Below are 27,978 nucleotides of genomic sequence, written 5' to 3'. Positions count from 1 at the left end.
CATACAAATGTGCAGAGCGGGGGAAATTGCGCTGAAATGCTGATATATTTTCATATATAAATTTTCAGAAACTGATGCAGAAATATGGAGAGCTGAACTTAAGACCGGAAAAATGAGAAACTGGGAGAATGCAAAATTGTTAAAGTCACTCACATATACTCCAGTTGCCATGAAACTGCCAGGACCTTCACCAAAACGCTTAAGCCATCACAGCTTCTCACTTTGTCATGTAGAGTCCCAAATGCCCAACTGCAACCTCAACAAAACTCAAATCTTTCTCCACCTTTTCATTCATTTCTCCTTCCATCTCCTGGCCAGGGAAAGAGAAAATGACACTCAGAGCCCCAATTTCAGAAAGGGTAGGAACGATTGCTAGGTGGGACTGCCATGTTAAGAGACAGCCCATCTCTGTCTTACCAGCTGTAAGGAAGACATAGAGTTGTGGAAGAGCCATTGAGCTCATGCTCTGCTTGTGAGTTTCCCAGAGTTATCCGATTGGCCACTGGGATACTAGACTAGATGGGCCTGTTACCTGATTCAGAAGGGTTATTGTTATGTTCCTGTACAAATCATGAGCTTATGGCGTATGTAACCTGTGTGACACAGTACCATGGCAACTAAATGAAACTTTATATGCTTTACCTTTGTTTACTTGCACATTTATATCCTGTCTTTCAATGAGAATAACTATTAAATACATAGATATAGCTACAGAGAGACATCATAACAAAGTTAATATATGCATATGATACTATTTTATGCTCTTGCTAATTGTCTTGTTTCAAATGTGCATTTTATATTTGACTTCCCGTAGTAATTGTTTCTTTTGAAAAGTTTGAGATAATTTTTGTTAACCTTGCTGCATTAAATGTGCATTCTGTAGCTGACCTTCTTTGTAATGTTTCGTTTCAAAATCTTTAAAATAATAATATAGTTCCCTGTTAATTACTTTGCTTTGAATGTGTACTTTAGTAATGTTTTATTACAGATTGCTTCACTTGATGTTTTAATGTAAGTTGTAAACTGCTTCGAGATTCCAGCCCCCCCCCCCCCCGGAATATAAAGCGGGATAGAAATAAAACGAACAACAATGTTCAAAGCAAAGCCTGCCAATAAAACAAGCACAGGTAACACCAGCATTGCCAACACACGTGCACCAACTTATGCAGCATAAATGCTTATATTTAGTAAATATAACAATTTAGAAGATCTGCAACCTATTAAAAAATTAACTGAATTGCAGGATTCTGGTCAGGTGAGGTTAAGTGATGAGGAAAGCTTAAATCCTTTCCCTCTTCTCTCCTAGGTTCAGCCGCGGTCTGTGGCCATGCAGCAAAGAATTAGAAGTAGATTCTCCCTCCCTGCTAACTTTGGGTATGTGAATCCACATAACTTTGGGTATGTGAACCTGAAGGGTGCACCCTGGCCGAGCTGTACAGCATTCGTGAAAGTGTACATGCCAAACCTAAGGCAGAAGAAGAAGGTGAAACTAGGTTAAAAAGCCTGGCGACCTGCCAACCCCTATTGTACGTGTGAGTCCAGTACGTCCTTTGCAGGGATAAACCAAATGAGGCTTCTTTTTCCAAAACAGTATGTGCATGTCTAGAGTGGCACCCCACCAACAGCAGCAGGGGGCAGGGGGAGAGGAAGATGTTATATAGGTAACTCTTCTCATGGTCCTTCTTCGGATCAGAAAGTGGGTGCAACTGTCAAAGACATAGGGGGTGGGATAAATGCTTAGTTAGAACAACACATACACACTTTCTGCCACCTTGGTCATCCGGCAACCACCCAAATCATATCCTAGACCTTGCTTGTGTCTGATGCAGGAAAATGGAAGGCCTCTTTCATAGAAGGGAGGAAAACATTTAAGAAGTTGGGAAGACAGATTTCTGAATGGGACTGATAGAAATAAATACCAAATATATTCCACATCTCCCTTCCTTCCTCTCCACCCCATGCCACCCCAATCCATTGCCCCAATCTGACGACTGAGCCTGAGTCCCCTGTCAGTGTCCACAAAAGCGCTGAAAGTTCACCGCATTGAATACATTGTCCTCACCTTCCTGCCTATTCATTTGACAAGTGCTGTCAGAAGAGGTTTCCATCCGTTTCCGAGGTCTGTGTAACGGGTTCATTATAGAAGTCAATGTGACAGGTGTGGGAAACAGGACAAGCACCTTTTTTCTTAACTGCTGAACTTATGTGACAAGAAATCAATCTTCCTCAATGGGGAGGAATATCGTCACGCAGCCCCCAAAGTCCCTGGAGAAACAGAAGAGACCAGAATGCTTTAACGGGGAAAAAGCAAAACAAAAAAGTTTGGGTTAAGTTCAGTTTACTTCTGGCTGCAGCAGCCGCACAAAGAAGGATCACGGGGTAGGGGTGGGGACCTGCCTCCCCACACAGAGAATCTTCCTTTGTAAGAAGAGAGGAAGAAAAGCAGAGTATGTTGCTGGATCTGGCCAAAGGCACATCTAGACCAACATTCTGTTCCCTCCATGGCCAACCAGATACCCCAATGGGAATCTTGGAATCAGGACATGAGTGCAACTGCGCTCTCTGCACATATAATTCCTAGCAAATGATATTCAGAGGCCTCTTACAGTGACTGATAGCTTTATCCTTTATTAATTTGTCTAACCCCCCTTTTAAAGCCATCCAAGCTGGTGGCCACCACTACTACAGATAGGCAAATCACATTTTTGCAAAACATTATTCATAATACGATGCATTTTTATGTCATTTTCACTAATATATACATTTATAGGCAGACTTTAACCCAGTATATGCATTTTTGTACATATGATTTTACTGGAAAATTCAGGAAAGTTTGAGGGGGGGAGCTTTACAATATCCATTTTGAGATAAGGTGACCAGAACTATGTGCAGTATTCCAAGGGCAGCCTTGCCATAAATTTGTAGAATGGAGGCGCTACCCCAGGCTCTTAAATGGAGCTGAAGGTCTTTGTGCACTTCAAGGAGTGTTATCAGAGAACTCTTTTTCCCTGAATGGGCAGAGAAGGCACACTAGAAGTGGGAACAGGAGCTGATCTCCTACTCCACTTGCATGCCAGAAAAGGGGAATAGGATGAGTTCACTAAATTCACTAAATAAACTTGTTTCTAAGAACTGCCTGCTTATTTCCTCCTCTATCCCTATCCATTTCCCTTTCATGTAGTTTTTCTTGCAAGCCTCTTGGAGTGTATTTGCTACCTCCTCGCATAAGGTGCTCCCTGAGAATTTTGCCAGAGGATTCCCAAGGAGGTCTTTAGACCCATCAGCAAGTTAAAATACCAGCTAGAAACACAACCCGACCGGGAGCTTCACATTTCAATAAGGCCATTGCAATCTACTGGACAGCCATCCAATTGTTTATAACTAAAAATGACACTTTTTTATTGGGGCTAAGTAGCATCATAAAAACAATAAAATCAGCACTGACATTTCTTCTCTCCCCCCCCCCCACCTGCTTAGCTTCTGACACCTTGACCTTCTGTGTGCAGCAGCATGCTGCATGTTTCAAAAGCAAGGACCATTAAAGCGGGAGAAATTTCCTTCTGGAAATATTATTGAAGACTCCTGTAAAAGCTCAAGTCAGGTAAGAGTATGGGAAGTTGCCTTATTTTGAGCCAGTCCATTTGGACAAGCATTACCTGCACTTACTGACAGTGGCTCTCCATTCAGGTAGGGGTCTCTCTCAAGCCTACCTAGAGATGGCAGGTCTGAACCAGAGGTCTTCTGCATGAAAAGCAGATGCTCTATCACTGAGCTTTGGCACTTCCCCAAAGGCTGCTCTGAAACATGATTTATGCTTGAGGATAAATCTTTTCTGTATAAAGGGATGGGATAAGAAGTGTCTCCTAATCAAACCTAGTTTGCAACTTAGTCTGGATCTGGCAAACTATAATTTGCAATCATAGACTTTATAGAGTCTATGTTGTAGCATACATAAATAGTTTCTTCCACTCTTTTGGCAGGTTTTGGCCTATAATACCTAGCAAAAAGGCTTCTGGTCTTTTAACAAAGGTTATCCTAAACATTTTTTTCATTTCATTATAAATCATTTCCCAATAGCTTTTGGTTACTTTACAGTTCCACCACATGTGATAAAATGTGCCTTCTTTCTCTTTATACTTCCAACACTTATTGGAACTTTTTCTATACATTTTTGCCAATTTAACTGAAGTAATATACCCTCGATATATCATTTTCAGATAATTTTCTTTCAAAATTACCATATACAATCAGTAAATTTTAAATTCCTATTCTATAATTTCCCCCAATCTTCCATTTTTATATTATGTCCTAAATATTGTGCCCCTTTAATCATTACACATTTAACCTCTTCCTCTTTGGTTTCCTACTCTTAACAGTAAACTATACATCTTCTTCAATGTTTTAGTGTTATCATCTATAATTTCTCTTTGAAATCTGGATAAAGCATAACTGAATCCTTTCTTATTATCTTCTTTAAATCTCTCATTTAATTGATAATCCTGCAGCCAATCATTTACATGTTCTCAAATCTCTTCAAGCGCTTTCAATTTTAATTTCCTATCTTCTGTTCCTATTAAAATGCCTCTATATGTAAACCATTTTTCTTTCCTATTTATTGATTTTATTGATATTACTTCCAGTGGTGACAACCACCATGGAGTTTTTTGTTCCAATAAATCTTTATATCTTTCCCAAACTTTTAAAAGTGAGCTCCTAATTATATGGTTATAAAATCCTTTATGTACTTTTCCTTTATCATACCACAAATACACATGCCATCCAAATCTGTTATAATGTCCTTCAAATCTAACATATCCATATTGTCTAATTTGATTCAGTCCCAGATCCAAGTGACACATGCAGCTTCATAGTATAGTTTAAGATCCAGAAGGGCGACGCCTCCTCTGTCTCTGATATCTGTAAGTAATTTGTATTTTATTCTTGGCTTCTTCCATTTCCATATAAATTTTGAAATATCTTTTTGCCATTTTTTGAAACATGCTAGGTCACTTATTACTGGCACTCACTGAAACAAAAATAACATTTTTGGCAATGCGTTCATCTTAATTGCTGCAATTCTCCCTAATACTGTAATGATAGGTTCATTCTTCCCCATATTTCTAAATTCCTTACCCCCCCCCCATTTTTTTCATAATTGTCTTTAAAGATATTGATATTCTTGGTTGTAAGCCAGATTCCTAAATATTTAACTTTTTTATGAATCTCTGTTTCTATACTCTGATGTAATTCTTTTTTATCCATTTCTGATAAAAAAAAATTACTAACAGCTTTGTCTTCTTTTTATTTAATTTGAAGTCTGTCACCTGCCCAAATTCCTGTATTTTTTCTAAGACTTTCGGAAGAATTCTTAGGATCTTCCACTGTAATTACAAGGTCATCAGCATATGCTTTTAATTTATATGTCTTTTTCCCTACCATAATTTCTCTGATACTTTCATCTGCCCTAATATTTCTCGCCAGGACTTCTAGAACCAAAATGAATAATAAAGGTGATAAGGGACATCCCTGTCTTGTTCCTTTCTGTATCTTACATTCATCTGTTACCACCTGATTTGCAATTAATTTTGCTTTTTGATCCGAATGTATTGCTTGAATCCCTTTCCTAAAGTTTTCTCCAAAGCCCATTTCTTCCAGCACTTTTTTTCATAAATTCCCAAGAGACATTATCAAAGGCTTTTTCAGCATCTATAAACATCAATGCTGCCTGTTTTTCCTTTCTTACTTCCAAGTATTCTATTACATCCAGAACCAGCGCTTTCAAACAGGAAAACATAATAAGCTGCTTCATAAGAAGTGAAACTGTTGGCCTATCTAGCATTGTTGACAATGACTGGTGGCAGCTCTCCAATTCTGGAATCAAATCTTAGAAAAATTCCTAGTTAAACTGTAACTTGTGAGCTGTGCAACACAGGGTAAAGCGAATTTACAGATTAAAAAATGGAACATTAAACCACATCCCTAGCTGGATCGGCTTATTTCTGTTCCATATGAGTTCGAAATGTGCTCCGTTGAAGAACCATTTGGTCCCTTTTTTAAATGCACCCACTCACCCCACACACAAATCACACAAATACATTTTTATATCCTGTGAACACTTGACCCAAAGTATGCATTTTTGTAAGTTTATTAATACATTTCTCTATGCATGTTTTTCTGAACTGAAATTGCATCACAAAATTTGCATGTGCATCATCCAATTGATATGTGTATGTGTTCCAGTCCACATTTGAGTCTGTGACCAGTGGATTTAAGTTAGTTCACTTCAAAATAATCTACATTTCATTAGGTATTTAGTTTATAAACTATTCCTTATAAAATACTGATACTCTTATAAAATTCCTGATTCTCTCATCTCTTCAGTGCCTCATCCATGGCTAGGGATGTTGGCTCACGTACTGAGTCTGAGTCACAGCTCAGACTCCATTCTAATCTAAACTATATGTCTGTAACTACATTTTAAGCCTGCCTCAAGACTGCTACTGTGAAACTGAGTAATTTTTTCTTTACTCATAAGAAGACTGTTTTGCGTGATTTATTGTTTTAAAAGGGAGAAAGGGGGAAATAAATCCAGTCTGTGTTAAAGTATCCTGGATTACTTAAACAAAAGGCTAAAACTAGCTTATCAACAGCTTCCTTATTTTTGCTGCAAGGGGTGTACTCTGCTAAACTCAGAGATGTGAGTAAGGAAGGATAACATCTAACTAATATATCCTCTCCTAGTTTCTGTACACATCTTTACAATATGATAGCCATCGTCAAATATCCGAAGGGCTGTCTCTTGGAAGATGGAGCAAGCTAGTTTTCTGCTGCTCCGGAGGGAAGAACATGAACAGATGGATTCAAATTGCCAAGAAAAACACCCCCAAAATAAAAATTCCAACTAAACATTAGAAATAACTTTCTGACTGTAAGAGCTGTTTGACAGTAGAACAAACTACCTCAGAAGTTAGTGGGTTCTCTTACATTGGATGTTTTTAAGTAGATGTTGGATGGCCATCTGTCATGGATCCTTTAGGTATAATTCCTGTGCTACAGAGGTTGCAACTAGATTACCCTTGGGATAATCCTCTACAACTCTGCAGTTCTATTATTCTAACAATAAAAACATATACAAAGCAATTTATAATATAAAAAAATGATTAAAAGAATTTCAAATTTTAAAATGATTTCAAATGCAATAGATACACATAATGGGATAAAAGCACCCACTTAAAAGACTTAAAAATGCTGACCAAATGAGATTCTTCTCCACCCCTTTCCCTAGTCATGTCTGATTGACAACCTCTGTGAATTAACAACCATGACCATTTATTGCAAGACCATAATGATTATTGTCTGTTACAGGATTACAGACTTTTGGGTTTTTTCAGTGGGGCTGGGGCTGCTGGATTTAGGCCCTGGCACAAGGGGAAATAGGTAGAGACCCACCTTACACCCCCATGTTACCCCCTTTCAATGCTTTTACAAAAGGAAAAATATGGTGTTGATCTCATCAATATTTGCATGCTGTGCATCCAGCTGTTGTAAAAAAAAGAGAAAGAACACACACAGAGAGAATGCACACACAGGAGGTGCATGTAGATCATGGGTAGGCAAACTAAGGCCCAGGGGCCGGATCCAGTCCAATCCCCTTCTAAATCCAGCCCGCAGACGGTCTGGGAATCAGCGTGTTTTTACATGAGTAGAATGTGTTCTTTTAGTTAAAACACATCTCTGGGTTATTTGTGGGGTCTGCCTGGTGTTTTTACCTTAATAAAATGTGTGCTTTTATTTAAAATGCATCTCTGGGTTATTTGTGGGGCATAGGAATTCATTCATATATTTTTTTTTCCAAAATATAGTCCACCCCCCCCCACAAAGTCTGAGGGACAGTGGACCGGCCCCCTGCTGAAAAAGTTTGCTGACCCCTGACTGTAGATAAATGCTTCAGCTGCCAGGGCTTGTGGGGACCTCTGGTACCACCCAAAAACCTAAGGTATAAAAGTTCAAACATGTCTTTGGTTCTGGGTTCTTCTGCTGCCCATCTGTAGGAACTTAGTTACAATTGAATAAACAGGATCAAAGCTGAAAGCACAGCCTTAGCTACAGGGCTGGGGAGGGGACGCTAGCTTGGTTTTTTGTCCCAGGTGAAGCCTCCAGTGGAGTGCCATTGAAGCTCTCAGACTGTGTGTGTGTGTGAAAATGCGCATGGATTCAAATGAGCATGGGGGTGGTGCCAAATGGGGTCTTTGACCCACGTGAAATAAAGCCTAGTTTCACCCATGCTTAAAGCTGCTTTGCTCTGATACACTGGGTTGCATTGCCTCTGTCTTTTCTCTGATCACCTAGTTGGAGTATTGAGATTCCACCTATAGAGCTTCAACACAGCCTATAGTTTGGCCCTGAGCGAACAGCTATTGAGTAGCTGACAAGATGATTTTGCGGCATATAAAAACCTGCAGAGCCAGGACAGATCTGTAAGTACTGTGAGTTCTTTCCCTTGCAAATGAAGAAAAATACATACGCCATGTAAATTATGGCCGCTTACTACCCTCCGGTAATGTATATATTTAAAGATGCAACTCATATGTGTGTAAAGATGACCTAGGCTGCCTGAAATGTACAAGGAGACAAATCAGATAGATGCCTTTAAAGTAACCAGTTAATTTTCTTTCCTCCTCCTCCTCCTCTTTCTCTCTCTCTCTCTCTTGGCAGTTTGAAAATATTGATGCTCTTTGCCTGAGCGATGGTGATAAATACGTTAAGGTTTCATTATTGGGAAGCCACTTGCAACATCATGGAACTATGGTGTCTAATACAGAATTCATGAGTCGTTCACTGCCTCTCGCATTAAACCACTTAGCACAGGTCACTTCAGCAAAGCTCATATATTTGCATTCTAACCAGGAGGCTGTCAGGGAAGCTGCATTTCAGAATACGCTCCCAAGATTTAAAGCAGCTTTCAGGTGCAAATCACACAGTTATTTTTGACATTGTAAAGTTACCATGAAGTGACTTCTACTCTACCCTCCTTCTTCTCTCTTCCTTCTCCTGAAGAGTCCTTGATTTCCCAACCCCTTCCCTGGGTGAACTTTATTTTATTTTATGAAATTGAATTTATATACTGCTTAAAAATGTTTATTATTTTATTTACAGCATTTATATCTTACCTTTTACTCCAAAGTACTCAAAGGTGATGCACTTGGTCCTCCTCCTCCTGATTTAATCTCCACAACAACCCTGTGAGGTAGGTTAGGCTGAGAAAACACAGTGACTGGCCCAGGGTCACCCAGTGAACTTCATGGCCTAGTAGGGATTTGAACCCTGGTCTCCTAGGACCTAATCCAACTCACTAGCCACTATGCCAAACTGGCTCTCAAAAAAAGTAGTTTACATAGGGTTGTATCCAACTAAGTTCTACACGAGTAGTCTCATTGAAATCAATGGATCTAATTTAGTGATGGCCATTGTTATCAAGGATCTGCTCTGAGTAGGGCTAGCACTGGATTGAACCCATCAAATATGAAATATCCATTGATCCATTTGGGTGGAAGTTGGAAGTTAAAAGCAAATTGGTCTCTTGGGGGGAAATATTGTTATAGGTTTGTGGGTGCCAAAGGCCTGGGTTCAGTAAACATAAGAATTTAATTTGTGTGTGTATGTGTGTGTGTGTGTGTTAGAACTGGAAAATCACTAGGCTCATGTGTGTTTAAGATAGATCCATATGTGTATTTGACCTGTGTACCAGAGGCATCTATTCCTTTAATTAGCCTGTGTGAAAGACTAATTAAGTTAGGCATACTTCCCAAGTTGTGTATTAGACGCTTCTTAATCCTAGGAAATCAACATGAGTAAAAAGGGTAATGGCGTCAACCTAATTTCCTTTGAGGTGATGACCTTGGAATAATAATCTATTAGCACATCAAAGGAGTGATGCTTTGGCCTTCTTGGTAGTGGCACCCACCCTGTGGAACGCCCTCCCATCTGATGTCAAGGAAATAAACAACTATCTGACTTTTAGAAGACATCTGAAGGCAGCCCTGTTTGGGGAAGTTTTTAATGTTTGATGTTTTATCATGTTTTTAATATTCTGTTGGGAGCTGTGCAGAGTGGCTGGGGAAACCCAGCCAGATGGGCTGGGTATAAATAATAAATAAGTTGTTGTTGTTGTTGTTGTTGCTATAGAAAAGGCAGAGAAATAAAAGCCTAGGAAGAAGTTGGGGATCAGACAGAGACATGACCTTTTGCTGCTGGGCTGCAAAGCAGTGGTCATGAGAAGAACACAAACCCCATGGAAATTGATGCTCCATCTAGACTTAGGTTGTATATATGTGTAAATAAACCCCATATCAAAAAGACACAACAGTCTCTACTGTGCCTCGTTGTACAAAGGGAAACACTCAGAGATTGGGGTGGAGTGTAACAGTATAAATAAAATCCCCAGTTAAAATTTCATAAAATAACATGTCAGTTTTACATGTCTGGGTAAGCCTTTCCCAAACAAAAGTTTTTATCAGTGCCAAAAATAGCAGACAGAATGTTCCAGGGCATAGTTGCTGCCACACTCAACATCCTTTCCTTCCAAGTGCAGAACAAATATTATGTGGCACTTGCAGTGGTCAGTAGGGCTCTGCATGGAACTCCTGATATAACCTATGGCTCCAATTTGTGGTGCCAGGATCAGGCCAATTCACCCTGTGATACCTCGGGGGCCACCCCCCACATCCACCCCTGAAGCAACTTGGGGGTAAGGCTAAAAAATTTCTTAGGGTTTTCAACCCTATTTTAACATACGTACAGCAATGAAAGTTCTTTTAAAGGTTGGAATGCACCAGCACCATGCAGGATTGGACCCTCCTGTTGAGTGGGAGAATCCAATTCCCTAAGGTGCTGCTCCTTCACGAGTGGCTTTCCTGCACACAAGGAAAACTGCTTGCGAAGGAGTAGCACCCTGCAGGATCAGATTCTTCAAGGGGCAAGAAGAACTGGGAGGAGGAGAGACATAGTTCATGGTAGGAAGAAGCAGAGACCTGGTGGGAAGATATCTTCTGCAAGGCCTGAGGAATTCTCTCCCTCCCCTCCCGATGATTTCAAGGGGCCGGGAGTAAACAAGAAAGCTTTTAATTTAGATTTATTCAGTCACTGTGATAACAGATGAAGAATTTCAGTCTTTCTCCATGATGGAGTTGATCACTCTGGCTCCTCCTCTCTTCCCCTTCCTCAACAGCACCGGCCCCTATGGAAGTCTCCCATTGCCAAACGTTGCTGTGTGCATTGCTCTTGTACCCTCAACAACCGTTGTGTCCTAGGGGATGGAGGATCTTCTACGCTGTCTGTTGAAGTGTTCACTGGCTGCTCTCTCCCTTCCCTTAATTCTCCTAACTCAGCATAGCTTGGCTGTTCACCCGTCTCTGTCTCATTATCTCCCTCATAGCTTGGCTACAATTCAATACTGTCTCCTTCCTTCCTGTCAGCTACAGGAGAAGTGGGTGAGGGAGTAATCCCCACCATGCCTCTGCCTCTTCATTCCAGTTCCTGACAGCTTTCTACCTTCTCCAGTGAAGATGCAGCTGCCTGGTAGAGCTCTCCTTTTTGGAGTTTCTCAACCTTCTCCTCAGGGACGCAGGTGGCACTGTGAGTTAAACCACAGAGCCTAGGACTTGCTGATCAGAAGGTCAGCGGTTCAAATCCCCGCGATGGGGTGAGCTCCCGTTGCTCGGTCCCTGCTCCTACCAACCTAGCAGTTCAAAAGCACATCAAAGTGCAAGTAGATAAAAAGGTACTGCTCTGGCGGGAAGGAAAACGGTGTTTCCGTGTGCTGCTCTGGTTCGCCAGAAGCGGCTTAGTCATGCTGGCCACATGACCCGGAAGCTGTACACTGGCTCCCTCGGCCAATAAAGCAAGATGAGCGCCACAACCCCAGAGTCGGCGACGACTGGACCTAATGGTCAGGGGTCCCTTTACCTTTACCTAACCTTCTCCTCAGTCAAAGTTGCCTCTTGTTTCTTCCTAATTCCCTGTCTCCTGACAGCTCTGGATGTCTCTGCCCCATCAACCCAACGTGTGGTAATCCAGGGGTGTCTCAATTCAAATGAGACAGCCCTTGATTATGCCAAATAGGCATAATCATTTGAACCTCAAATGAACCCACTGCAGAGCCTTGGTGCTTGTGCATTGCCCGTTATAATTTGCTAGGAATATTACAAAATTATTGTGGAAGGAGAAAAGCAGAATAATTTAGATGTAGCAGAAACCACCTTGAAATTCTGGGTGGGATTCTCTTGATCTAGGTTGGGTTTCATGTCCTGCATAAATACAAGGGTCAGCCCTGTTGTTAGCAGAGTGAGATAATCATCCCAGGCAGCAACTGCCACTGGCCATTTGTCTTGAGCCATCTTGGACATCAGAGATATATACACACCTATCATGCATCCCCAAAACTGTCCTACTGTCCCTAGGCACACTGGAAGATGCTGTTCCATTGCCAATGCTGAAGGTCAGCCTAGTCAGCTTCCATACATGGAAGCGAAGAGATGCCAGCTTCTCCTTTGCCTCAAGGAGCCAAATGTCTCTGGTCAACCACAATGGATAGAATGTGAAACATGACTGTGTAAAGTCCTATGAGCAATCCAAAGAGCTTCCAAATCTGCTAATGATGACATGGTTCTTTCCCATCCTAGAAAAGAAGCAACACAAGGAAGGTGCAAATCATGCTCATGTAGCTCCCAAAACATATACTATTGTGGGTGATTTTGGGTTTGCCTGCAGACTATCAGACTAGAGATTATAATACAAAATCATAAGAAGAGACCAAATTAGACCAGATGCCTACCTAGTACAAGACATTGTTGCTTGTATGAGGCTCTTAATCTCAGGGTTGTGGGTTCCAGCCCCGTGTTGGGCCAATCAGATGTCCAACAATTAGGGCATGGAGGCTGTTGTTTCCTGGAAAGTAATATTCAAAGGTATGGGTGCTTCTGATCCTGGAGGTAGAATGTAGCCATCAAAATGAACAGCAGTAGCCATTGATATCCTCCATGAGTCTGTCTATTGCCCTTTAAAACTTACACCTAATTTGGAACACAGGAATATATTTAGGATTGCCATATTTTGAAGAGCAAAAAAAGAGGACATATTGGACGACTTCTACTTTTAACTATGGATCGCGATGGTGACTCTATCCATGAAAAAGAGGACTTGTCCTGGAAAAAGGGGACATGTGGCAACCCAGAACATTGGGTCCATTTTGATCAGTCTAAATTGACTAGCAGTGGTTATCCAAGCAGGAGACTCTCCATTTCCAATCTACTTGGAGACGCCATGGAGTGAACCTGGGAGCCAGTTCTTTTCTCAGGCAGCTGATGATAGAAGTTAGAAGAAGTCTCACAGGAGAAGACGTGATGGAATCACCCTCCTTCCTTGCCAGTGTCAATGATGGTTTTCATGATCCATAAATGATAGGTGATATGATAGCCAAATATATTAAGGGTTTTCAGATGGACAAGGAACAAACATGTTTTCTGCTGCTCCAGAGGGGAGGTACTAACGTATGTGGTTCAAAAGTCAAGAAAGGAGATTTGAAGTAAACATTAGAAAGAACTTTCTGACAATAAGAACTGTTTGAAATTTGGAACAGATTACCTTGGAAGGTGGTGGGTTCTACTTCCATGGAAGTTCTTGGTTTGGATGGCCATCTGCCAGGGATTCTTAGTTGTGATTCCTGCATTGCAGAGGGTTGGACTACATGGCCCTTGGTGTCCCTTCCAACTCTATGATACGAGAGCTTAGGGCCCTCGTATTTATGGGACCGCCTCTCCTGGTATGCCCCACAGAGGACCTTAAGGTCCACGAATAACCATAGTTTAATGGTCCTGGGCCCTAAGTCAGACTATCCTCCACCAGGGCCAGGGCCTTCTCAGTGATGGCTCCTACCTGGTGGAATGCTGTGTCCCTTGAGTCTAGGGCCCTTCAGGATTTAACCTCCTTCCGTCGGTCCTGTAAGACAGAGCTATACCTCCTGGCCTTTAATTTGAATTCAGCCTGATCTTTTATTTCCCTTCTTTTCCCTCCCCCTCCCCTTTATGAAGATTACCCGCTCTGAGACCCCACAGCTAATTCTCCCCTGGCCTCATTGCTGGCCCAAGTAGAACTAATTCAGCCAGCTAGCCCTGGTGATTATCTAATGCTTATTAGATGGATTTCCCCTAAATTGATTTCTGAACTTAGAATTTTATTGTTATTCATGTTTTTATACTGTATTTTATGCTGCTTTTACAATTAAGTGTTTTAAATTTATTGTTAGCCACCCTGAGCCCAGTTTTTGAACCAGGAAGGGCAGGGTATAAATAAAAAAATATTATTTATTATTATGAGGAGGAAGGAGCAACCCAGTTCATCCCTCAAACAGGAGACTTGATGCCCTAACACTCAGCTGTTAGTTCTTAAATTAATGGCTGAGACAATCTCTATTGATCTTCTTAATCTGTTTGAATAATGAAGGTCCAGTTATCCCACCTGATCCTTAACGTTGAGATAATGTGTAGAAAAATCTTGTCAATTCCAGCACTGCAGGAGTGTTTTCCGCGACACAAATTGCTGCACCACAGCTTCCCAGCTTCCCGCAATCATCTTGCCAAAGGGATTTTGTATTCTCTGTTCTTTCATTTTTTCCCTCCCCGTTTTAATGAGAGGTTCCCCACCTTCCTCTCCTCCATTGTATTCAGGTATTGTAAATAATTGATCTTCAAGATTAAAGGCACGGCTGTTCGAGCTGCTGAAGTTGGCTCTCAATACGTCTGGAATAAATCGAAGCCCACGAAGAGGACCCAGCGTGAAGCCTCTTCCATGGGGCCACTAAACCATCAATGAGGATTGGACATTTGTTTGAATACATTGTTTGCGTTTGTTATCATTTCCCCAGGAAAACTAATTAAGGAACTAATTGATTGTTTTGTTGCGCTGCTAATTAACTCCATATGGTGCACGTCTCCATGGAGATACAGTAAGAGTTATTGAAACTTTAGTGATTTAATGTGTCACTGCTGGGTTAAGGGACAAGTCTGTAAACCTAACCATCCTTAGAGGGACAAGCTTTGGGGGAAGTTTTAACTTCCCTCTCTGGTTTTTTTGCAGCGGATAGGGGTTTTTTTTCCAACCATAGTCAGCATAGTCCGTGCTCCCTCATTCTGATCTTTGCCCCAGTTTTCCAGATTATGGGGGCATCTTTTCCAAAGTAAATTTTATCACTAGGGATCCTCCACTGATTCATTTTCATAAGATAGAATTGAATTTTATACAAATCATTGTGAGCAAATCATTGGCCTCAGCTTTCAACTCATTGTGTACATTTTGTGCCTCTCCCCTCTCCACGTTCCATCTCAATATTAAGATCATAAAATAAGAGCCCTGGTGAATCACACTAAGGACCCATATAGTCCAGCATCCTGTTTGCAGAGTGGCAACCCAGTGCAACTCAGCAACTCTCACCACCCATGATTCATAGCAAAGGCTCTGACAGTGGGACTAGAACATAGCCATCATGCCTACTAGCTGTGGACAGGTTTGCCCTCGCTAAATTTGTCTGACACTATTTTAAAGCTGCCTGTCTGGTCATCACTGTAATAAACAAAAATCTGCCCTGATTCTCTAATGGGGGACACAATAGCCCTTATAGAGTCCTTTGTAGGTTCTCCATCAGTCAGAGAAAATAACAGAGGCCAACCAGAGAATACTGAGAAGCAAAGCAGCTAGTAAGCCTGATCTTTATTGAACGGTTGCAACAGGGTGCTCCCCTGTCACGCAGGAAAGGAGGAGGACCCAGAACCAAGGTGTGCCTGCCCTTATATAGACATTTTAAATTGCCTTCCCTGGAGCTCAAGACCACCCCTCCATACATCATGCATACATCACAGAAGGGGTGTAATCCAAGACCACCCCCCACAAACATCATACCTACATCACAGAAAAGGTGGTCTACAACAGAAATTTGAATGTTGTTGTTTTTCCTGTCTGCCAGGTTATCTGATAATGCTTTATCTGATTGCCTTTCCTGGTAGTCTGGCCATTCCTTTGAGATGGTAATTACTTAATTCCTGAGACAATGGGAAGGTTCCCTCACCCCCTCCCTCCTCGCAGAGAAACACTTGGTCAGCTTGGGAGTCAAAATGGTTTCAGGACTGTTTTCCTGTGCTGCTTCAGACATGTGGTTTATATATTTAATTATTTATGTATGTGTTTGCTTGGTACATTTATGTGTTTGCTTGGTACATTTATGTGGTACATTTATGTATCTAAGACCTTTTTTTTTATTTCATCACTATATATGGTGGCAATGAGTTCCGTAGCGTATCTACATGTTATGTGAAGAAGTCCTTCCATTTGCTGATTCTGAGCCTCCCACCCTTCAGCCCTGCTAGGTGATATCATTTTCTAGTATTAGAGAAGGGGAGAAAAACTTTTCTCTTTCCACTTTTCTCCACATCACAATTCAGGACACAGAGAAAGGCTGCCCGGCTTATGGGGTCTCCAGATGCATCTGATTGGCTATTGTGGGAAACAGGATGCTGGACTAGCTAATCTGATTCACCAGGGCTCTCTCCACCTTGCTAATGTGCACTGATTAAACACTGCATTGCAATAAAGCAGTATTTCAAAATATATGTATATATATTATTAAAGATGTTCTTTGATGTGAATGTATGTCAGGGAAACTGCACCCTTGACTCCTACTCCCATCAGCCTCAGAGTCATGCTCCTGCAATCAGATTCTTCTTCTTAGGGGATGAAATAAAGGACTTCTCCCTTGGATTGTGAGAATAAGACAGGAGAAAACAATCAGAATACAGAAACACTCCAGAGCTCAGAAGGATCAGTACTTTTTCCTCCTGGGGGTACTCAAGGGTACGAAGTACTGGCACCTTTTATTCCTAGAAGAACGGCGCTGGTTAAAAGTGTGGCACTTAACTGTAAGAACTTCACAGTAAGTACCAGCAGCAGCTTTCTAGAAGAAAAACACTGAAAGGATCATTTTGCTCAAGCAAGTCTGAGCTTGAAAAGGAAGCCATTTCTGCTCCTTCCTAACCCCCCCCCCCAAAAAAAAACCAGGACCTAGGTGAACAGAGTCAGTCCCAAAGGTTTTTCACTATGAAGACTGCCACTTGCAGTTTGATGATTCACCACAAAAGGGCAGCCTCACATAAATGTGTCCGCAATTCCTGACACTGCCTGAACCTTGAGGGACCCTTCTCAGATTTGCCTCTCCCCACCTGCAGTTAGGCAGGTGTTCACTTCAGAGGTGGTCTTTTTAGTCTTTTTAGTCATAGTGGGGTGCTGTTCCAGAGGGCAGCACCGACTCTGGTGTCACTTAGCAGCAGATGAATACCTTTTAAATTTTGTCTCAACCTGGTATCTGCAAGCTTGCTATAGGTTTTATCATCTGTTTTGCTGAATTTTATGGTTGGTTTTCCAAATACTGATTTTGATTGATTTTCTTTATTTGATTGGCGGTTCAAATGGGGTGAGCTCCTGTTGTTCGGTCCCTGCTCCTGCCCACCTAGCAGTTTAAAAGCACGTCAAAGTGCAAGTAGATAAATAGGCACTGCTCCGGCAAGAAGGTAAACAGTGTTTCCGTGCGCTGCTCTGGTTCACCAGAAGCAGCTTAGTCGCGCTGGCCTCATGACCCGGAAGCTGTACGCCGGCTCCCTCAGCCGGTAAAGCGAGATGAGCGTCGCAACCCCAGAGTCGTCTGCGACTGGACCTAATGGTCAGGGGTCCCTTTACCTTTACTTTTAGGAGCATAGGAAGATGCCTTATGCTAAGTCAAACCATTGGTCCACCTAGCTATGTGTTATCTACATCTCAGGCTATGGCCCTTCCATGGCTTTTGTAGTGGTTATTTCATGGGAGTTTGGGACATATCTAGGCATCTGTGAAAATTGTGCATTTTCTTTATGGTTGTGACCTCACCTGAACCAGCTGAACAAGTTGAACCCTATTATCACCAATGCCTGTCATGCTTTCTGGTCATATCTCTGCACTTGTCATACCTCAAAAGGCTGTGAAGGACTCTGGCTTGGTGACAGAGCAACTGCTTTGCATGCAAAAGTTCCCATGATCCATTTACAGATCGGTCTGGGAGAGACCCCCCCCCCACTCGAAAGCTGGAGAGCCACTGCCAGTCAGTGTAGACAATACCAAGCTAGAAAAACCAGTGGCCTGAATCAGTATGAGGCAGATCAGTATGTCTGTATGTGGAAGGCACCTGTGGCAATTTGTACACCAGACAGCACAGATTGCTATCCCTCCATGGACCTTCTCACCGTGTGGACTCCACTCCTCTAACCATGATGACAGTTTAGTCATCATACCATACATAGTGATGGCAGTCAGTGTTTGTTGTCTGACAAAAAAAAAAGATCGTATTGGGTCAAAAGAATGACTCAACCAGTCCAGCATCTTGTTCTCTCAGACTAGAATCATAGAATCATAGAGTTGGAAGAGACCACAAGGGCCATCGAGTCCAACCCCCTGCTAAGCAGGAAACACCATCAGAGCACTCCTGACATATGATTGTCAAGCCTCTGCTTAAAGACCTCCAAAGAAGACCTCCACCACACTCCTTGGCAGCAAATTCCGCTGTCAAACAGCTCTTACTGTCAGGAAGTTCTTCCTAATGTTTAGGTGGAATCTTCTTTCTTGGAGTTTGGATCCATTGCTCCGTGTCCGCTTCTCTGGAGCACAAGAAAACAACCTTTCTCCCTCCTCTATGTGACATCCTTTTATATATTTGAACATGGCTATCATATCACCCCTTAACCTCCTCTTCTCCAGGCTAAACATGCCCAGCTCCCTTAGCCGTTCCTCATAAGGCATCATTTCCAGGCCTTTGACCATTTTGGTTGCCCTCCTCTGGACACGTTCCAGTTTGTCAGTGTCCTTCTTGAACTGTGGTGCCCAGTACTGGACACAGTACTCCAGGTGAGGTCTGACCAGAGCAGAATACAGTGGCACTATTACTTCCCTTGATCTAGATGCTATACTCCTATTGATGCAACCCAGAATTGCATTGGCTTTTTTAGCTGCCGCGTCACACTGTTGGCTCATGTCAAGTTTGTGGTTGACCAACACTCCTAGATCCTTTTCACATATACTGCTCTCAAGCCAGGTGTCACCCATCTTGTATTTGTGCCTCTCATTTTTTATTTTTTTTTGCCCAAGTGCAAAACCAGATGGAAATACTACAACCAGATGGAAATGATGGAGCTATAAAAGGATTGATGGTGATAGGGTCAACATGCACTGAGTTTCAAGCAGATGGAGCAATCACATGACCAGTGGGATATATGATGAACTCTGTATGATTCCATGTCACTTAAACCATTGACCAACTTGTGTAGTATAGAGCCAATATGGGGTAATGGTTAAAGTGCAGGATTAGGACTTGGGAGACCAGTCTTCAAATCCCCACTCAGCTATGAAACCTTGGTGTTGGATATTTAAACTGCAGTCAAAACCAACAATTCATGTTTTGCTAGAAAGGCACATTATAGGAGCTGAAGCTCACAGTTTTCATATAAATTTTCTAGAGAACTCTATGAGAGACATTCCCATTGTGCCCTGACAAGGGGAAGGTATATATATTCTGTGTGGTGTAGTGGTTAAGAGCGGTAGTCTCGTAATCTGGTGAACCGGGTTCGCTTCCCTGCTCCTCCACATGCAGCTGCTGGGTGACCTTGGGCCAGTGGAAGTCTCTCAGCCCCACTCACCTCACAGAGTGTTTGTTGTGGGGGAGGAAGGGAAAGGAGAATGTTAGCCGCTTTGAGACTCCTTAAAGGGAATGAAAGGCGGGATATCAAATCCAAACTACTACTACTACTACTACTACTCTTCTTCTTCTTCTTCTTCTTCTTCTTCTTCTTCTTCTTCTTCTTCTGTTTGAATTTTTTTTTTTGCAAGTCCCGATGAAGATTCTTCAGCCTTTAGTTGGCATTTCTCCTAAATATGCACCTTGTTGTATGCAGTTCTTCCCAATGCCCCTAATATAAATTAATATAAATTAATATAAAGCATTTTTTGTTTGTAGCTTCACTAACTTATGCATCTTTATACATACTTTCCCCTAGTATGTTCATTTTGTACGTTTTTAGGAGGGGGAACTGCTTCTGTGAAATTCAGAGGAGTGTGGATTTCAAAGGGTAGCTGCATCTTGTTTCACTGTATTGTTTCAGGAAGCACTAATCAAGTGGTTTTGCATTAAAATGCAAAGCAAACCAAATTCCTTTCCATTCCCTATTTGCCACCAATCTAGTTTGTGCTCAGAGTGGCTCATAATGGTTAAGTAGATAAGTAAGTAAGCACATGAAGCTGTGAGAGAGGAAATATCTGCTTGATCTTCTGCTATTAACAGTACTGGGCCCTTACTGCGTAAGCAGAAAGGCCATTTTGCCATGTCCAATTCACAATGAAGCACTGACGTATTTTACACTCAGGCCTGCTGATTACTTCCCTCCTCCCCTTCCCCCTCTTTTGTTTTCAACCTTCAGATCGTTGATTTAATCCAGCAGTGATATTATCTGAATTCTGAAGGACCCCTGGATAGCCACTGAAGCCCCAATCAGCTCCCCTCTCCCCTAGAAAGCAAGAGGCGATATTAACCTGTCAATTTGCTTCCTCCTATCATTTAGAACAATTTTGGATGAATTACGAGCAATAGAAAATCGCTTTAGGTGTTCATTAGCCAGGAGGCAGAAATGATGATAAATGTTACAGGGAGAGATTCTTCTTAGGTTGCTTTTTCTTGTTTTGTTTTAAAAGCACATGTTACAAGGCCTAAACACTGAACCAGCCCCACAGAATGGACTCAGCTTCATCAACTGCTTCATGCCCACCCAGATAAGTAACTCAGAGCAAGGCTTTCAGCACAACGGTCCTTCTTTTTTGGAGCAGCATCTCCAGTGAAATACGGCAGGTGCCCACTATAATATTATTATTTTTATTTATTTTATTAAAGACTTTCTTAATTTACAAAAGTGTGTGCAATGTCTCTCTCTCTCGTATTTCCCCCCCCCCATGTAACATTTTTACAAATCAGTTTCATTTGTGTACTTTCCAAGAACAATGGAAGGCATTCCCCCCCCAAAAAATGGGTGAAAAGTCTCTGCCTCAGATTTCAGGTGTTGTGGTGTTGTTTTGAAACATATCTTGCCTCGCAGCGGGTTGGACTAGATGACCGTTGGGGTACCCTCCAACTCTACAATTCTGTGATGACCTTAGTTGTATTGGGGTACTGTTTGAAAAATAACTTTTAGCCGGGGAGTGGGGGGGGGGTGTTTGTCACTTTGAGACTTGTAAAACGTAATGAGGAACTTTATGGCTACATTTTCACTCTTTCCATACACACAGTGGCAGGAGCCCCATGAGCTAGCCAGCGCCGTAGAACCAAGGGGAATTAGTTTTTTGGACAAAAACAAGAGCATGAAAGAAGCAGTTGAGCTGGCCTCTTGCTCGTGATCAGCTCAACCAGCAACTAGGCAAGATGGTCTGAGTAATGGTGGGGTTGATAAGAGGCTGTAGGCCTCCAAACTGTGGTTGATGGATCACGGGGCTTTGGAGCATAGCTATCAACCTACAGATTTGAAAATAAGGGACCAGCAGCCTCGAAAATAAGGGATCAGCAGCCAAAATAAGGGATTTTCCAAGCACAGGTATGTTCAACTTCTGAGCCCCTCCGAGCCAAAGGCAGAAAGCCCAGCCAGCAGCCAAAGAAAGCCTCAAGCGGTGGTTCTCACAGCACAGCAACCCTGCAAAGGGGATGCAGCAAGGAAAACCACCATCACCTCTCTGCTGGGAAGCGCTGAGCAAAGGCGAGTCCCCAGGCAATGCGGCTGATTTGATCGGCACAAAGCATGCAAGCTCCACCCCCCAGTCGTTCTTAGACTCCTTATTGGGTGAGCAACGCAGCCAAGCAACACAGTTGAAGTCTCCCTCCTCCCTGGCCGGCAGGGAGGGAGGGAGAGGAGCTGCTTCCTTTGAAACCCAGGAAATTTAAGGGACATCATCGATAAGGGACAGCAGCGGGACACGGCGCTAGGATAAGGGACTTTCTCGCCAAATAAGGGACAGTTGACAGCTATGTTTTGGAGAGGTCTGGAGCCCTGAGGGATCTGGGCAGAGACAAGTGGGGGGGTGGCATCCCTTAGATCACCTTGTAACTGTTATATTCTTTTAAAGTAAAAACCAAACAATTAAGTTATATGCAGTTTTTTTAAGGATTTGTGAGGATTCCTCTTAAAATATCCACGAAACCAGGTCATTGGGGGTGGGGGGGCAGTGGTTTCCTCCATTTCCATGCAGGAAATGGGGACAGACAGAATTTACTCTTGGGCACGATGAAAAATGAGTGGTCTCCCTTTTCTTTCTCATTGTGATGCCTCCATCTAAGGCTGGGCTCCCAGGTTTTATTTTTACTATGGGGTAAACCTCTGTCTGGGCTATACTACTTCACTGGGTGAGGAAGTTGCTCTTCTTCACAGGAGGGTAGGGTTGCAGGCTGGCCCCCGCACTCTGGTCTTGAAACACTGGTCTTGAAAGACCTAGACTGGCTCCCAGTACATTTCCGAGCACAATTCAAAGTGTTGGTGCTGACCTTTAAAGCCCTAAACGGCCTCGGTCCAGTATATCTGAAGGAGCGTCTCCACCTCCATCGTTCTGCCCGGACACTGAGGTCCAGTGCCAAGGGCCTTCTGGCAGTTCCCTCGCTGCGAGAAGCCAAGTTACAGGGAACCAGACAGAGGGCCTTCTCGGTGGTGGCACCCGCCCTGTGGAACGCCCTCCCACCAGATGTCAAAGAGAAGAACAACTACCAGACTTTTAGAAGACATCTGAAGGCAGCCCTCTTTAGGGAAGCTTTTAATGTTTGGTGCATTACTGTATTTTAATATTTTGTTGAAAGCCGCCCAGAGTGGATGGCGAAACCCAGCCAGATGGGTGGGGTATAAATAATAAATTATTGTTATTATTATTGGGGAGTCCTGGCCTCGCGTCATGGTCGCAGCCAGCCAGTCTGGCTGGCTAGGGAAGGCATGGTTTGCTGCATTTAAGCGGCGGTGGGACCGGGATCTCTCCCTCCGGCTCCTGTTTTTCACGGATCTCGGATCTCCCTGCTTACCTTTGTTGCTTCGTTGCCCTCCTGCTGCCTGAGATTCATAGAGTCACCACTGCTGCTTCAGAGCTGCTTGAGGCATTGGGAAAGCTTGGTTTTGGGGAGGGGAGGTTGCAGCCACCACCTACCCCTCCCCTTTAAGGGTATTCCGTTAAAGGAATCCGGGGGTCCTGGTTCCTGCCCGAAGCCCAGGTGGTGACTAGGGCCATGGCACAGCTGTTCCGGTGAACCTGGGGTGAGTCTATGTACATCAACAGGACTCCCCCTACTGGTGGTTAACCCTTGAGAGACTTCCTGGATGGCGGGCAGGAGTCTGATATACAGTGGTACCTCGGATTACAGACCATAGCTTTCCCCTTTTTTGTGGGAAATTCCCTTATTCCAGTGCCGCTTCCTGCTGCTATCCCAGATTGTTAGATATCCCATAGACTGTCCCCAGGACAGGTGAGGCTGTTGATCCCTTATTTTCGAGGCTGCTGATCCCTTATTTTCAAATCTGAAAGTTGACAGCTATGTTACAGACACTTCAGGCTACAGACACTTCAGGTTAGAGACTCCGCTAACCCAGAAATAGTACCTCGGGTTAAGAACTTTGCTTCAGGATGAGAACAGAAATAGTGTGGTGGCAGCATGGCGGCAGCAGGAGGCCCCATTAGCTAAAGTGGTGCTTCAGGTTAAGAACAGTTTCAGGTTAAGAACAGACCTCCAGAATGAATTAAGTTCTTAACCTGAGGTACCACTGTAGTCATCTTGGGTCCAATGCCTAAAGCCAATACCGCACACATTCTGTAACCAATGAAGTTGTGGCCTTTCTTAGCCCATTAACCTAGAATGCTGGTGTCCACGTGCCTTTATTCACCGAAGGAGGGGGTGGTGGGGCCTTGACATGCAATGAACATGATGAAATGTGCTTCCATGTCAAAAAGATTTACTCTGCACAAAGTAAAATTGGCCTGTCATGGAGAATATCCTAGCATCTTCCATCCACTGGCATGCTAGATTTTAAGTGCAATGATTCCTTTTTGCACCCAGGAGCATTTCATTATGCAAGCTTCCCTCCTGCCTTATGAACTGGTGCACCTGTTCAGTAAGATGTACCTTTCAGCTCAAATGCCATATAGTGGTACCTCGGGTTACAGACGCTTCAGGTTACATACACTTCAGGTTACAGACTCCGCTAACCCAGAAATAGTGCTTCTGGTTAAGAACTTTGCTTCAAGATGAGAACATAAATTGTGCTTCAGCAGTGCAGCGGCAGCAGGAGGCCCCATTAGCTAAAGTGGGGCTTCAGGTTAAGAACAGTTTCAGGTTAAGAACGGACCTCCAGAACGAATTAAGTTCTTAACCCGAGGTACCACTGTACTAGGTACTGTGGTGCTTTGTTGTGCTTTCAGTGGCACTACACAAGTTGTGATGGCCCAATGCAGGTGGTTTCAAAAGAGGGTTAGACAAATTAATGGAGAACAAGACTATCAATGGCTAAAAACCACACACTGGCTATATTCTACCTCCATTGATGGAGGCAATACCAGCTGCTGAGTACAAGTGGCTGAGAATCACAAATGGGGAGAGTGCTGTTGTGCTCAGGTCCTGCCTTCGGGCTTCCAACTGGGTCATTTGGTTGGCCACTGTGTGAACTGGTGAGAATCTGGCTCCTTCAGGAGGGAGACCTGTATACAAATTCAATATAAAAAAGGAAGTAAACAGCATTTTGGACTAGCTGGGCTTTCATTCTTCTTCATGTGCATGTTGCTTTTTCTGTGATAAAACACACAAACATGCACACACACACAATTTGCAAAACACAATAGTACATTCAAAGCAACATAAAAATAAGTCAATAAAGCAGCAGTACATTAAACAAAGCTAAAAAGAGCAACGATAAAAGCCATGCCAAGGGACACAAGACCCTTTATGAGTGCTCCAAGACTCCAGCAGTTAAAAACAATTTGCAGAGGAGCAATTAAAAACCTGGGTGGAATAGAAATATCTTCACTTGGAGGCCTAAAAAAAGAAAAATTAACTAAAATATTGAATGGGAGTGTGGTAGGGGGGAACTTGATGACTGGCCTTGAGCAAGTCAGTCTGCCTCTATCTCGTTATGCCAGTCTTGTTGCTTGCTTCTCAGTTTCTCAGTTCCTTTTTCAGATTAATAAAAAAAATAAAAAATCTGAAGGTGGGATCAGGGCCGGCACACCCACAAGACTGAGGCAGCTGCCTCAGGCAGCAGAATCCCATGGGGTGGCACCTCTATCGGTGCCCCACCCTGCCCTACCACCACCACTGGAGAAGTGAGGAGAAACAACAACAGTAGCTTCCGGCATGATCTCACAGATCTCTACAAGACCTCACAAGAGTTCCCTGAGATCTCACCTGAAGCTGCAGGTTCTCCTCACTTCTCCGACAGCAAGGTGGTGTGGGGACTCCATCTTCCCATTCCGCCTTGGATGGCCAAACAGGATGGGCTGCCCCAGGGAGGGAGGGAAGGAGGGAGGGAAGGGGTAGGACCACAGGGAAACAGGAAGCCACCTTATAACTGGTCTATCTAGCTTGTTTATGCTTACTGGAAGTGGCTCTCCAGTGTCAAGCCCTACCCAGAGGTTGAACCTGGGAGCTTCTGCATGCAAGGCTGTTGCTCTGCCACTGACCTACAGCCCTACTCCTAGTCCTTCCCTAACTGAATAAAGCCTACAGTTGTAACACAAAGTAAATGCAGATATAATATGCCATGTAGCTGCCTTGGGAACATAGGATGCTACATCATACTGAGTCAGACCACTGGTCCATCTAGCTCAGTATTGTCCGCAACAATGGACAGCAGCTCTCCAGGGTCTTGGGCTAAGCTCCTTCCCAGCCCTACCAGGAGATGTTGGAGACTGGGCCCCTGCCACCTGCCTTATGCATGCAAGACAGATGCTCAACCACTGCGCTATGGTAATAGAATCATAGAATTGTAGAGTTGGAAGGGACCACAATATTCATCTAGACCAACCTCCTGTGACCAGCCTCCTCCTGCCCAACTCTCAACTCTGAGATTAAGAGTCTCATGTTCTACCAACTGAGCTATCCCTGTACAGCCTCTGGGCCATGCCATGGGCACTAAAGTGCAGCAGTTGTTTCTCTGTTATCCATCTATGAAATGCAAACACTTGCAACATACCTCTGGCAGCAGTTGTGAGGCTGTTCAGAATGAAACTTTGTAGATTCAGGGGTTTGTAGGTTCTCCAACTCTAAACTGCTGCCAAATATCCCTATCACCAGAAGTAAAGTGGATTTGGGTGCAAGTAGATTTCTTCTTCTCAAATTCTGAATTTGTACTGGGGTGGGTCACGGAAGCTGTGCTTTGAATGTTGAACAGACAGAGTTAGATTTGAAAATGATGCACACACGCACACACAGAGCAGCTACATCTTAGTGTTAATTCATACTGATGCCAGCTGGCTTGAGCGTATCAAAAACTCATGCTGAGAACTCCTTAACTAATAATTACTCCATTGCAGGACTGAGAAATCTGTTATTAACCTGAGGGCAAAGAGCATTTTGTTAATCAGCCACAGTTCACACACACACACACACACACACACACACACACACACATCACATTTAAGAATGCTTGAAATGATTGCTGGACTTAATTGTAGGGATGATGGAAAACTGCCAGACTTGATATTTCTCTACTGGAATAAAATCAGCCAGCTCCAATGTGGGGGTTGTAGGTCATAACACATCTAAGCAGTACTTTGCAATGACTGAACTTTTTCTGCCAGAGTGATCCATTCATTTTGTCACTCTCCATCCAGAGGAGGGATGCTCAGGCATGGGGATCAAATGTGACCCTCTAGACCCGTCTAACTGGCCCTTAGAACTGTCCCCAGGCCAGAAACCCTCTTCTTAAGCCACACTTCTTGCTAGTCCTGCTTCACATCCCAATGGCTTTTGCCTGGCTGGGCTGTGTCCTTGAACGCCAGTAAAGTATCTTCCTTTCCTTGATGGAGGACAGAGAGGAGTGTGTAGATGTGTGTAGAAACTAGCCTACGGCACCATGGTAAAATTTACATTCATTGCTCCACCAACTTTTTCCTCCGGCTTTGCCCACCAGCGACATTTGATTCAAAATGGTGTCCAATTATTTCTTTACATGGTAGCACATGACTTGAAGTTCATTGGTCAGTTCTTACCCATAGAGTCCATTGAGTCACCAGTAACCCATGTTCTTACAGGACTGGCATGGGAAATCTCCAGCCTGTGAGTCAAAACTGACACACCATTGGTTCAGATTTGGACCAGCAGGTTGTTTTCACCCAAAACACATCCAGCTGACCAACACCTGATGCTCTATGCACTGAGAAGACACTTGCAAGGGAAAATAGACTTTGCTTCTATGGATGGTAAAGCTTCAATCTGATGAACTGGGTGAGCAAGTGAAGTCGCCATATGGAGACTCTTTTCACAGCCAATACCCTTTGAATGAGCTGCACTAGTAAGTTCCCCATTTCCCGAAACCATGACACCTGTGGTGTCTCGTGTGGGACAGGTAGAGACACATCTGCCAGTGCAAAGGGAATATTTCAGCTGTGTCACCTATCAGCTGTTGGGTAGTAGAGTTGAAGTGTGACAGTTTGGTTCCAGCGATAACTCAATGGTTCAGGTGACGCCTGCCAAAAGCAAGCTTTAGCTCTACCACCTATCAGTCTCAGGAGCTTTAAAGCACCATGCATCTCCGCGAGAGCTATGTGGTGCTTTGAAGTCCTGACTGTTTGACTTCAAAGCACCCAAACCACATGGCGAGGTCACATTGACAGGTAACTAGCCCTGCCCAC

The 27,978-nt window shown here is 43.3% G+C and overlaps 1 long non-coding RNA gene across 1 annotated transcript; it reads right to left on the bottom strand.

Annotated features, from left to right (window-relative positions):
• LOC309361585 lies at window positions 1–26,494 on the bottom strand. The gene is made up of 4 exons (XR_014164533.1): window positions 26,319–26,494; window positions 24,667–24,828; window positions 2,063–2,265; window positions 1–310 (listed from the first exon to the last, which is right to left on the bottom strand). It is a non-coding gene; the product is annotated as an uncharacterized lncRNA (long non-coding RNA).
• Window positions 26,495–27,978: the final 1,484 nt, after the last annotated feature.

Source organism: Podarcis melisellensis (assembly GCF_964234715.1).
Source record: "Podarcis melisellensis genome assembly, chromosome: Z".
Lineage (NCBI taxonomy): Eukaryota > Metazoa > Chordata > Lepidosauria > Squamata > Lacertidae > Podarcis > Podarcis melisellensis.
This window is presented reverse-complemented; position numbering and strand designations above follow the sequence as displayed.